Source organism: Callospermophilus lateralis, chromosome 1 (genome assembly GCF_048772815.1).
Source record: "Callospermophilus lateralis isolate mCalLat2 chromosome 1, mCalLat2.hap1, whole genome shotgun sequence".
Classification (NCBI taxonomy): domain Eukaryota; kingdom Metazoa; phylum Chordata; class Mammalia; order Rodentia; family Sciuridae; genus Callospermophilus; species Callospermophilus lateralis.
Window position 1 is genome coordinate 146,634,723 of NC_135305.1, and position 11,535 is coordinate 146,646,257.

Below are 11,535 nucleotides of genomic sequence, written 5' to 3' on the forward strand. Positions count from 1 at the left end.
GCAGGGCAGGCACCAGCCATTCTCCAGCTCCTATAGGACGAGTGCTGTGAGGGTTTCCCCGAGACAGGGCACATCCACTGATGAATCCTGGTCATCCTTCCACTAGGTTGGGGGATCAAAGAGGGACACTTCAACGTGGAAAGAGTAGCCATTTGCAAAATGACTCACTGCCATACAGTCAAGTGGAAAAGATATTCCCTTCAAATTCCCAGGATATTACATACACACACACACACACACACACACACACACACAGACCCCTGGTGAGGGTCTGGGGCTACCGAAATGGGAATTTGAATAGTTGGCTAGACTATGGTCACCGGCAGCGGCCTGTCCTGTCTCACCTCTACTCTCCTTAGGAAAAATGCCAGAGCTGTCAGGACCCAGCGCTGAGCCAGCGCCTCCATACGCGGGAAAGGCCCGTACTCAAGGCTTTCCTGAGGCTGAGCATCCAGAGATCAGTAGACAACAAGAACTCATGGCTCTGGACTTGCTGTCTCAACCAGTGAGCAGACTGGACTGCATCTGATTATGGGTGCCTAGCTACTAGAAGGGTTCCATGTTCTGTGTGTTCTGTTGCCAAGGAAGTGAGTTCACTTCCTTGGGGATCCTTACCTGAGTCCCTTTCTCACACAAGATGGTTTCAAAGGCCCCCTGTGATGCAGTTTGCTCCCATCTTCTCATGACATGCACAAGTGGACACAGTTCCACCAACACACCCTGTATGAGGTCCCCAGATAGGCCCAGCTGTATGTAGCCAGCTCCCCTGGTTTGGGAGAACTTGGCTTAGACCCATTCCCCTCTCCTGGTTATGTGTGTGACACTGGAGAAATCATTGTGCCTTGCAGGGCCTCCATGGCTTCCCAGAAGGTTCCCCAGGGATCATCCTAGCACCTGCTTTTGAGGTTGTCATCAGGTTTATGAGCCCATACAGACACAAACTCCCTGAGGAACCCCAATGCTAAAATCATGTGTCTGTAATATACACACCAATGACACAGTGTGGGAAGGTGAGGGACAAAGGATGACACACAACTCTACCATGACCTGAGTTCCACAGTGAGAGGGGGAAAGTCAAATCCCCTCTTGGCCATGGTGCCACTGGAAGGCTGAAGTGACTGATAGCCGCCCCGTTGCCATAGACCTGCCACCCACCTCACTCCTGCCCCCTTGCTTTCCCAAAAGGCTTCCCACTGCTTCCTGTCTTGGCCCAGCAGCTCCTTTCCGTCAATAAGATTCAGCTCCCACCACACCTCCTCTGAGAAGCCCACCCTAACTGACCCCCCCCCAGGCCCACCCTAGACCTCTCTCTCCACCTTGTAGTTTCCTCAAACATTTCTGAATAGTTCCTATTTACTCATCTATTTGCTTGTCCTCTCTTGGTCTCTCTGTCTAGTCCGTGAGCTCCAGGAGGGCAGGGGCCTTCCTTGTGCTCACTGTGATCTCCCAGCTCCCCCAGCACTGGGGCGAGGGCTGGGTAGCTGTGGAAGGACAACAGGGTGAGGTTACAATGAGAAGCAGGCAGTGTGCACCTGGGGAGGGCCCTCTGAGGACCAGACCCTGCCTTCCTGCCTCCCTGACCCTGGCCTGCCGGCCTCCAGATCTGTGAAAATAAGTCTCTGCTGGGTAAGGCCACCCAGTGGGTAGTTCCTTTCCTCCACTCACTCAGACATGGGGAATCTGAGCCGGATCTGGATACTGCACTGCGGACCCTTGGAGGTACCCAGGAAAGCTGAGAATGGTCTCTCCATGCAGCGAGTACAGTGCACAAGTCAGGGTCTGCACACCCTGATCCAGTGGGCCCCTGGCCCACAGTAAGCCTGCAGGCAGCACTTGGGACCACAGACAGGTACAGGGGCAAGAGGGTTGCCTCTACAACCAGAGGCTGAGTTCTAAGTGCAGTTGCCGTCACCCCTTTAGTGGGGACATCTATGGCTTGCCTGCTTGGCTTCCATCTCCCTGTCTCATCATTTTACCTTGACTGTCTTTGGTGTTTAAGTGAACTGTGTGGAGCTCAGCGATTCTTTCCCTCCAGGTGATCAGTTCTGCTCTGAGGCTCTGTATGTTTGGGAGCTCATTCCCTGTAATTCTCAGGGGCAGGATTTCTGTGTGATTTGGGAACCTTAGTGGAATCGCTTGGCTCACCTTCTCTGGCAGGTTCCTCTATTGCTTCTCTGTGTTCAGAGTTTGTTGTGTTCACTTCAAATGGCTCTTCTGAATCCCTGGTCTCACAGATTCTCTCCTGGCCACTGCCCAGTCCATGCAGGAGCCCGTGTGGGGAACGCCCTCTCCTGTGAGGACGTTTAACATCTAACCTCCACGTTTGTGTTCTCACTGGAGTTTCCACTGTCCTCTTTCCACCCCTCAACAGTTCTTGCATGACGCCTGCTTTCACTTTAGATCCAGGTCCCTGTTGGTCACAGTGACTTTACTGTCCTGGCCTTACCATTGCAAGACCTCTGCCCACTGGAACCTGGCTCTCAGGCTGGCTCTCTCTTCACACTGTGTTCTCCCTCTTCCTAGCACATGTCCCCTGTTTGTCCACTAGAGCGCTAGCATATTAGCCATAGCTATTTCTCTTTCTCAGTTGGGCAAGCCTCTCCTCCCTCTGCATCTCAGGGTGGTTCTGGTTCTGGCTCTGGCTCTTCAAATGATGCCCCTTTTTTAGTGTTCTTTTTACATTTAGTCCCTATGTGGGCTTGATGTACTGGGAAAAAATGTAGTGAGACCCTTAGGCCTCTAGAGTTACTTTTTATATTTTGTTGGCTCAGAGTTGTGCTGTGATGTGTTTGAAGGGCTTGTGACTTTGGTTTCCAGACCCCTTCATAGGATCTGAGACTTGCAGTTCCTTCTGCTGAAACTGCTGTTAGTATGTGGAGATCCTAGAGATGCAGGGGGAGGTGTGGAGGGAGGAAGCCTTCTTTCCTCCTGAGACCAGTCAGTGGTGAGCCTGAGACTCTGTCCTCCTCAAGTCCTCCTCATTTTTCCTCCTCATATGTGACTGGAAGTGCAGAGGGAATTTCCCTTCTCCTGGTGAAAGGCCAGAGGGGGCTAGATTCTGAGCCTTCCCTTCCCACAGGTCAGGGAGACTCTGTGGGAACCCAAGCTGGTTAGGCTCTGCTCAGATGGTTTCTCCTGAGGTCAGATGTTCTGTTCATGCAAAGGAGAATGGAGCCAGATGCACATAGAAGCCAAAGCCTCAGTTTCCTCTCTCCCCACTGGAAACATGAGGGAAGCTTTCTCTGATCCTCTTCCTGAACAGCTGGTGTGGTAACTGGAGGTAACTGTGTGCAGGTGTGAGGAGCTCCAGGAGACTGGGTCTTACCCTGGGGGCTTTTAGTTATGCAGCAAGACCACACTGTACCTCCAGCCATTCTCCAGTGACAGTGTCAGCTTTCCTACCAGCTACAGTCTCCAGCAGAGCCCCTTGCTCAGTTAAGCTGATGGTACAAATTTCCAGTGACCCAAGTTCAGGAGCAGTGGTTGGCCCTTGGCCCTCCATCCACTGTTGGGTCTGAGAGCTGTAGTCATTTTCAGTTTGGTCTTCCCTTGAGGGCTGTGAGGATGGGCATGGTGACCACAGAGCTCCACGTACATTGGTCCATGAAAGCTATTGAATATAAAATCTGATTAAGTTTGCTTGTTCACACAGAAAACACTCTACTACCCTCCCAATACATGAAAGAGGGATGGGGGGCACTCCTCCTTTGTCAAATCAGGATGCCACCAGTCTCTCAAGAATATGTTACATCCTGAATTAATGTTTTCCTAGATTCAAAACAAAAGTGAATTTTCTATTCTTATCCCTCCTGTTCCAGGTATTTTGATGCCAAGCTTGTACTCTCTGGGTGAGATGTTCACGTCAGTGATTGGCCCAAGACTCTCAAAGAGCAAAAAGGATAAAAAAAGAAGAGGCCACCTCAGGGCACAACATGTGCAGTGGGGCTCCTGATGGCTGAAGGTGGCAGCTCCAATAGCTAGTGTGAGTTTTTCCTTTACACTTCCAGTGGGTGCGCTCGATCAGAGTTCACCAACTGTCCCTCCAACTGAAGGAAGATTTTGACTAGGCCAGCACAGGGGATACAATCTCATAAGAGCTCAATTGCACCCCAACTCTTGGGTATCCATGATGCGGAGCTGGGCAGTAGATAATACCATTTCCCACATCAGTCTAGTTTCCTGACATGTTTGGTCTACAGTCATTTTTATAACACACACCATGAAAGTGAGTGGGTTCTTTGACCTGTGACTTCAAATAAATGAATTTCACAGCACAAATAGTGGAAGGATGAAGGCAAAGTGTCAGAACTTATGAAAATAATAGAAAGCAAGCAGATCTCCTTCATGGGTGGGGTCCTAAGAGGGTTGCCACTGAGTGGCTATTGTCTTGGGGTTTATATGGATCTAATGGGTCAAGTAAATCAGTCCCTGGCCCAGTCCTGAGTAAGGCATTCAGTGACAATGTCCTCTTCAAGTGCCATTTGTTCCAGTCAGGTTAAGTCACACTGTTACAGCTTATCCTTTTCAGAGAGGCCTGGCCTCTGGGTCATAGATGTCTCATGCTCGGTTTGTTTTAAGCTCAGCCTTGCATCTGTGGTCCTTCTATTCTGTTTCACATGATCACAGTCCCAGGTCCCTAACCACAACAGGAATAGCCATTATCAACACTGATTTAAAGGAATGCAGCCAATGGCAACAGAGCCCAAGGACAGTCCCATGCTGGTGGGAGCTTCCCTTCCCATTGCAAGAGGAAGTACAAAGAGCACAGTCACAGGCCCTTCTATCTACATCACACCACGAAATTACCAGAGGGTCCCCACTTTCTTGATAGAGAACTTGGGTCCTTCACACTGTGGAACTTGATGCCCAGAGTCAGTCCTCACTAGTCACAGCTAGAGATGCTCTAGGGAAAAGAGGCAATGAGTGATCTAGAGTGAAACTCAACACCACACACCAAACCACCCCTAGCCTACAGCACCAAGAGCAGGCTGCTTATAAGAGTGGATCAATACAAGTGGGAGAGAGAGCGAGGCAGCGTAGTACGTGCCTTTAATCCCAGCAGATCGGAAAGCTGAGGCAGGAGGATCACAAGTTCAAAGCTACCCTCAGTAACTCAGTCATGCCCTGAGGAATTTAGTGATAGCTTGTGTCAAAATGAAAACAAGAGGGCTGGGGATGTGGCTTAAGAGGTAGCACACTCGCCTGGCATGCGTGCGGCCCGAGTTCGATCCTCAGCACCACATACAAACAAAGATGTTGTGTCCGCCGAGAACTAAAAAAAAATGAATATTAAAAAATTCTCTCTCTCTCTTTCTCCCTCCCCCACTCTCTCTGTCTCCCACTCTCTCTTAAAAAAAAAAAAATGAAAACAAGAAAAAGTGCTGGGGATGTGGCTCTGTGCTTAAGCTCCTCTGGATTCTATCCCTGGCTTTAAAAAAAAAAAAAAAAAAAGGCAGAAGAGACATCCATCCTATTGGCAGTTCAAATTTCAACAAAAACACAAGGCGTTTCACAAAACAAAGCAACTGGCACCTCCTACATTCTATAGTTTTCTTGGCACTGATGCCAAAGATTTCAAAGTGCCAGACAAACTGCAAAAGAACGATTTTTTAAAAACATCAATGTAACAGTTGAAAGAATGAAGGGGTTTAAGGCAGAACATGAATGAACACTTGAACCTAGAGAGAGAGATTTTGAAAAAGAGCCAATTATAAACCTTGGGAAGGAGAAGCTAAACATGTCCCATAAAACCTCTGTTGAAAGACCCAATGGCAGTTCAGATCAAGCAGGAGACAGAATGTCAGTGCTTGAGGACAGCTTTGCCAAACTGGTACCTTCAGACAGCAATGAGGACAAGATAGGAAAGAACCTAGGGAACACAAGAGACCTCAAGGGCACCATTAAATGGCCAAACATCTGAATACCAGGCATGTCACAGAGAAAAGCTACTCGCTGAGGGCAGAGAACACATATTTGGAGAAATTTTAAAATAACATTTGTTAAACCTGGGGCAATACATGGTTATGCATGTTTGGGATACATCAAGGACCCCAAATAACAATGAACACAAAAGAATGTCTCCACCACTGATACTTCCACTGCAGAAAGGACAAGACAAGGAATTTTAATAACAATCACATGATGCAGGAGAGGAGCACCAGGTCACACTGAAAGGCAAAGTCATGTGCAAACAACAGATTTCTCATCAGACACTCTCAAGACCAGGAGAGCCAGGAGGGATATATTGGAAGCCATGTATGAACTATGGATTTGTTTGAGCTATTATAAGAGAGAGAGGCTGCTTTTCTAGGAAATCTGGATGAAGTTCCCTGGTTTGAAAAAACCCAGATCATGCTGGCCCTCTGCCTTAGCTCACAGCCCTGGGTTCAAATGCAGCCACCCAGAGATAGATGTAACCTGCCAAGCCCCAGACAACTTGCCTTTCCCATTCTTATCCAGTTTTTCTGAATAAACTCCTCATGAAACTCCCCACCCCCCTCCCGCTGTTTTTTGCTATGACTAAAGCACTTTTGGGCTTTTCTCTTGTTAGAATCAGTCCCATTGGAGCTCTTCCACCTATCAAGACTCTGCTTCAAATATTTTCCTGTGCCTTCTGTGTTTAGTTCTTAATTTTACTTTCCTAGACTTCTGTGTTTATTTCTTAATTTTACTTTCCTAGCCTTTATTTCCAGCTGGCCCACACCTCCAACTTTTACCTGCTCCCTCCCCCCATGGGTCATGAGCAGGAATTGGAGCCTGAAAGAGGGACCCTCCAGAGTAATTCAGAAGGAAAAACATCAGGTGGGTGTCTGGCCCTCCCAGACATGTTCATCATTGAGAGAGAGCGAGGAGGGAGGAATCTTTAAGATAGATAGACATTAAGAATGGGAAATTTATAAACAGTTTGTTCTACTTAGACTTTGTTTCTTTAAAAAGGAATTGCAGGATTTGTGTATTTGGAAAAGACTTAGCAGAGAGTTGCATGCTGGCTGCAATTCAGCTGATATGCCCAGGTGCACAATTAAAAATGAAGAGAGGATGTGGACTTGGATACAAACTTGTTTGAATTCAGATGGAGATAGTGCAATATGTTCTGCAGAAGATTGATCAGTAGCTCAAAGAGCACAATGCAGGAAATGGTGGAAGAACTTGAATTTGGGAGGCTTGGGGAAGGAAACCTGAGCAGGAATTCAGGGAAGATTTTGAGCCAAAAGAAGGTGAACTAACTAGTAATCTTTGTAGTGGCACCCCCTCCTCCACAGAAAATCTTAATTCAGCTTTTGTAGAAATCCACACCATAATTGATCTTGGGACTATCAGCAAAAGAATCTCTACAGAAGAGTTCAATATAGTTAAGCTTCCTACTTCCTGTTTCTCTACCTTACTTGGCAAAGGGCCTGAAAGAGACCAGCACTCCAGATGCTGAACACCCCTTTACTAGTTTTTCACAATTTATGGATTATCTAGTATTGTAACAATATATAATAGTTTGTGAAAGTTTTCAAGCAGGAAGTGTGTTTGCAAATGCAAAGTGTGACAAGAAAGACAGATTCTGGGCCAGAGCTTCACAGAGGTGTTTGCACTTCAAAGATAAGAGAAAATGTTAGTAATTTGGCTCCAATGGTAACAGCTAGAAGGGTGGAGGAAGAAAGGGAAGAAGTAGTTCTCCCCCTTTCAGGTGCTGTCGGTTAACTTGCCCAGAATAGTGAAAGAAAAAGCTGCTTTGGGGTGAACTTGTGTAGGTTGTGAACTTCTGAGCCACCCCCCCTTACACACAGGGTATGAAGTTCTGAAACTGCCTGAACTCAGGGTTTGGGGGGATTGACTGATTACAGGGAAAGCTTTTCCCTCTGAACCTAGATACAGCCAAATAAATCTGCTTCCTGATAATTCTTTGGTATCTAGTCTCATCTGTCCCTACTATACCTTCATAATTTAAGTATGAATGTTCCTGCCACAGCTCTGGCTCCAGTATTTCACCCAATGCCTCAGGCACAACTGAAATTCAGTGTCACAAAGGCTATAAATATTTGCACTGCTGAAGCAGCAGGAGAGGCTGTAATTGGATTTAGGTTATATCCCATTTTTGAGCAACTGGATCCCAGAATCCTGAGCAATGAATAAGGGCACTTTCATTTATACCTTTTAAAATATTGAAAGAGTTAAAATCTGCTTGCTCTGTTTACAGACCAAACTCCCCATTTGTGGGAAGTTTCTTAGAATCACTGAGTAATGGGGCTCTGCTACCTAATGATTGTCTTACACTGGCTAGAGCCCACCTTTTGGGGGTGAATATTTGTTATGGAAATCGAATTGGATAAAATAATGCTCTGAACAGATAGAGACTAATTGATTGCATGGAATAAATATTATCTTGGAAGTATGCTTTCCTGAGCAGGACAATTTGCTAAATTAGAGCAACCACTAAATTTTGATTTACAAACTTACTTGCAGGGAAGTGTATATGATAAAAGGGCCTGGAAAGAGCTGCCTACTAAGGGAAGAGAACTTTGAATTTTAGTCAGAACAGGCAAGGACCTGATGAAATATTCTCCAGTTTATACCAAGCCCCAAATTATATGATTGGTGATCCAAATGCCTTAGAGATTCTTGAAAGAAGAACCGACGCAAGACAAGTCACCGGAGGAGTTCCAATTTATTACAAAAGGCTGTGGGCTTATATAGATCTAAGGAAAGGTGGCAGGGCTTAGGAGAATGACAGGTCACTCGTTTATTGGTAAGTTCTTTCAGATGTCGGTTCCGGGGCCCACGAAATTACTTCCTATTGGAGCTAAGATTTCCCGCTAGTGGGGTTTGAATATTGGTGCCAGCAGGAAAGAGAAAGGCAGGAAGAGAAGCTCCTCAGGTGCTGTGTTGGGGTTTTGGGGGTGTGGCTGCTGTTATACCTTTTCCTAACATTCTTCCCTTTTTGTTTTCTTAGGAACTGGGGCGTTGTTGGTCAGATCTGGCTGCTTCCTGCTGTGCAGGGGCTGCGTGGGACCTAGAAAGGGGAAGTGGAGAATGTTCGGGGGGCAGATCTGGGGATACCATGGCAACCAGAAATAAAACCCAGTAGCTATAGACAGCTACTTTGGTAGGGGTGAAGTCTATAAAAGTTCCTTGAAGCCACAAGTCGTCGATGGCATCAAACCAGTCCTGGATGGAGGAGATTGTTTGTATCAGCCACTGGTCTTGTTAACAGAGACTCTAGGAAGTATTGGAAGCATTGCCTCGACATGGCGTCACCAGCACCTGAAGAAGATCAGAGCAAACAGAAACAGGATGAAGATAAAAATTAAAGCAAAGGTCAGTTTTTGGCAGAAGTTCCATGTTGGGGGACTGACAAAGATGAGGCCAAGGGCCAGGAGTAGGCTTAAAAGGACATAAAGGGTCAGAAATCCAGGATGGCAGGCCAAGAGGTCTTCCAGGCTCGTTGTCTCCCGCTGTCCGATGTCCGTTGTTTCCCATTGTGCCTGGTAAACTTCAGCACTGAGTGAGCTGTTCTCCTGAAGATGTTGGGGGCTCATCGGTCATCAGAGGCTGGTAGTGCCTAAGCAGAAGCTGGTTGAGAGATTGATTAGAAATTTTCTGTGATTGGGTTTGAAGGAACTTTGTTATGCAGGGAAAGAAAGAACAAAAAAGGAGCATCCCAATAAGGGGCCCCAAGAAAGGTAGCAAGTATGTGGCGAGAGAGGATTGGAAGAACCCCGCTATGGGATTAGGGGAGGTGGGTTTGAACAATTGGGTCGATAATTCCTGCAATTTAACAACATTCTTTTCTATTAGCCCAGACTTATTAACATAGTAGCAACATTCCTCTCTGAGGAACAGGCGTGTACCCCCTTTTTCTGCAGTGAGGAGATCAATTGCCCTTCAGTTGTAAAGCCACCTGTGCCAATGAAGTAACCTGCCGCTGCAAGGAGCCCAGAGATTCAGCAGTGGTATCAAGCGCTTCTTGCAGTTTTTGTTGAAGGTCATTAGATGCCCATAGAGCATGACCTATAGCTCCACCAGCGAGTCCAAGACTCACCACTGAGGTTGTTAAAGTGAGGCTAACAGAACAGGCAGAAAGACTACCCTATGGGTTTGGGAAGGTAGGGCCAATTGTCAAAATTCAGTGGAAGTATACAAAGACAGCTGAGGAACTACAGTAATCAAGAAACAGGTGCCAGAGACATTGGTTGTTGAGGTACTTAAAGACCCATTACACCAGAGGAAATGTCCAGGTTGCATAAACACAGGGCTCGATGGGGTGCCATAGCTCAAGGAACAAATGGGTAAAGGATTCATTGTTGGCGGGTGGAAACAGATGAAAGGGAATGAAGCATTGGTGGAATGACTTTCCCACAGTGGGATGTGTGCCACATGTAGGGGTTGTCCTTTCTTAGAGAAATTATAGGTTTTTGCTGAAATATTTCCTGCCGCTAATGGGACTGCTGCTAGAAGTGGATGACTAAGTGAAGCACAGAGGAAGCACTGAGAAGTGGGCACAGAAAGAGTGGTGGAGTTTAATAATCGGAGGATTTGATGCAGCAAATTAAGCCATGTGGGAGTGGGGCCTGAGGGGATTGAAGGCTCTGCATCCCCTTTGGATAGGCTATGGATAAGATCTCAAAGTTTTGATTCTGACTCCCTGATATGCTGGACTACTTGGATGGTTGCCTCTGGTGGCATTATCAGGGAGTGGGAAACAGTCATCCATCCTGTGGGTTTGGCTGCAAATTGTTGAGCATAGACAGCAATTTCAACATAATCCCAATATTCGGCCTTGGAGTCAGGTATGTCTAGTGTATTCCACCCCCCCTGATATACCATGTGGGCCGTGCCTTTTGAAAAGTTTACCTTGATTAGAGGCTTTATATGAATGATTCTCATAGTGAATCTTACATGACCGGTAAGGACACGCATTATATACCTCTGGCCACCAGCAGCAATAATCTTCAGTCTGATCAAAAAGGAAGCAAACGAAAGGCCAATTCCAGGAATCTGGGGAAAGGGTTTTGGAAGGTGACATTATTAGGGACACAGAGGTGCAGTTGTGGACGAAGCAAGTGTTTTCATCAACTGCAGACCTTCTGCATGCCATGTTCTAAGTATCGTTCCTGAAGGGTGAATTTGTACGTAGTAGGAGAGGAAGGTGGAGATCAGGCCCAACAGAACACAGAAAATAAGCGAAGAAAGAGAATTAGAGTGTTTGGAAAGCTCATTGTGCCTTCTTTAAGAGGAATTGGGCTGCAGGGAACACTGTGTGAGCCGCAGCCTAAAGGGATGAGATGGGTGTGGAGAGCAGGAGTAAAGGGGAGGTTCAGGAGGTGACTCTTGGAGTTCCTCTGGGATGGTCCTGTCATCAGTAGATGAGACCTCTTGAAGGTATGGCTTCAACCTAGAAATGTGAATCAAGGGGGTAAGACCGTTGTCTGGTAAGGAGAGTTTGGCGGCGGTGGGGGTACAGAGAATGACCGGATAGGGACCTTCCCATTTTGGGGCAAGAGGCCCTTTTTCCTCCGGGGTATTATAATAGACCAAACTCCCAGG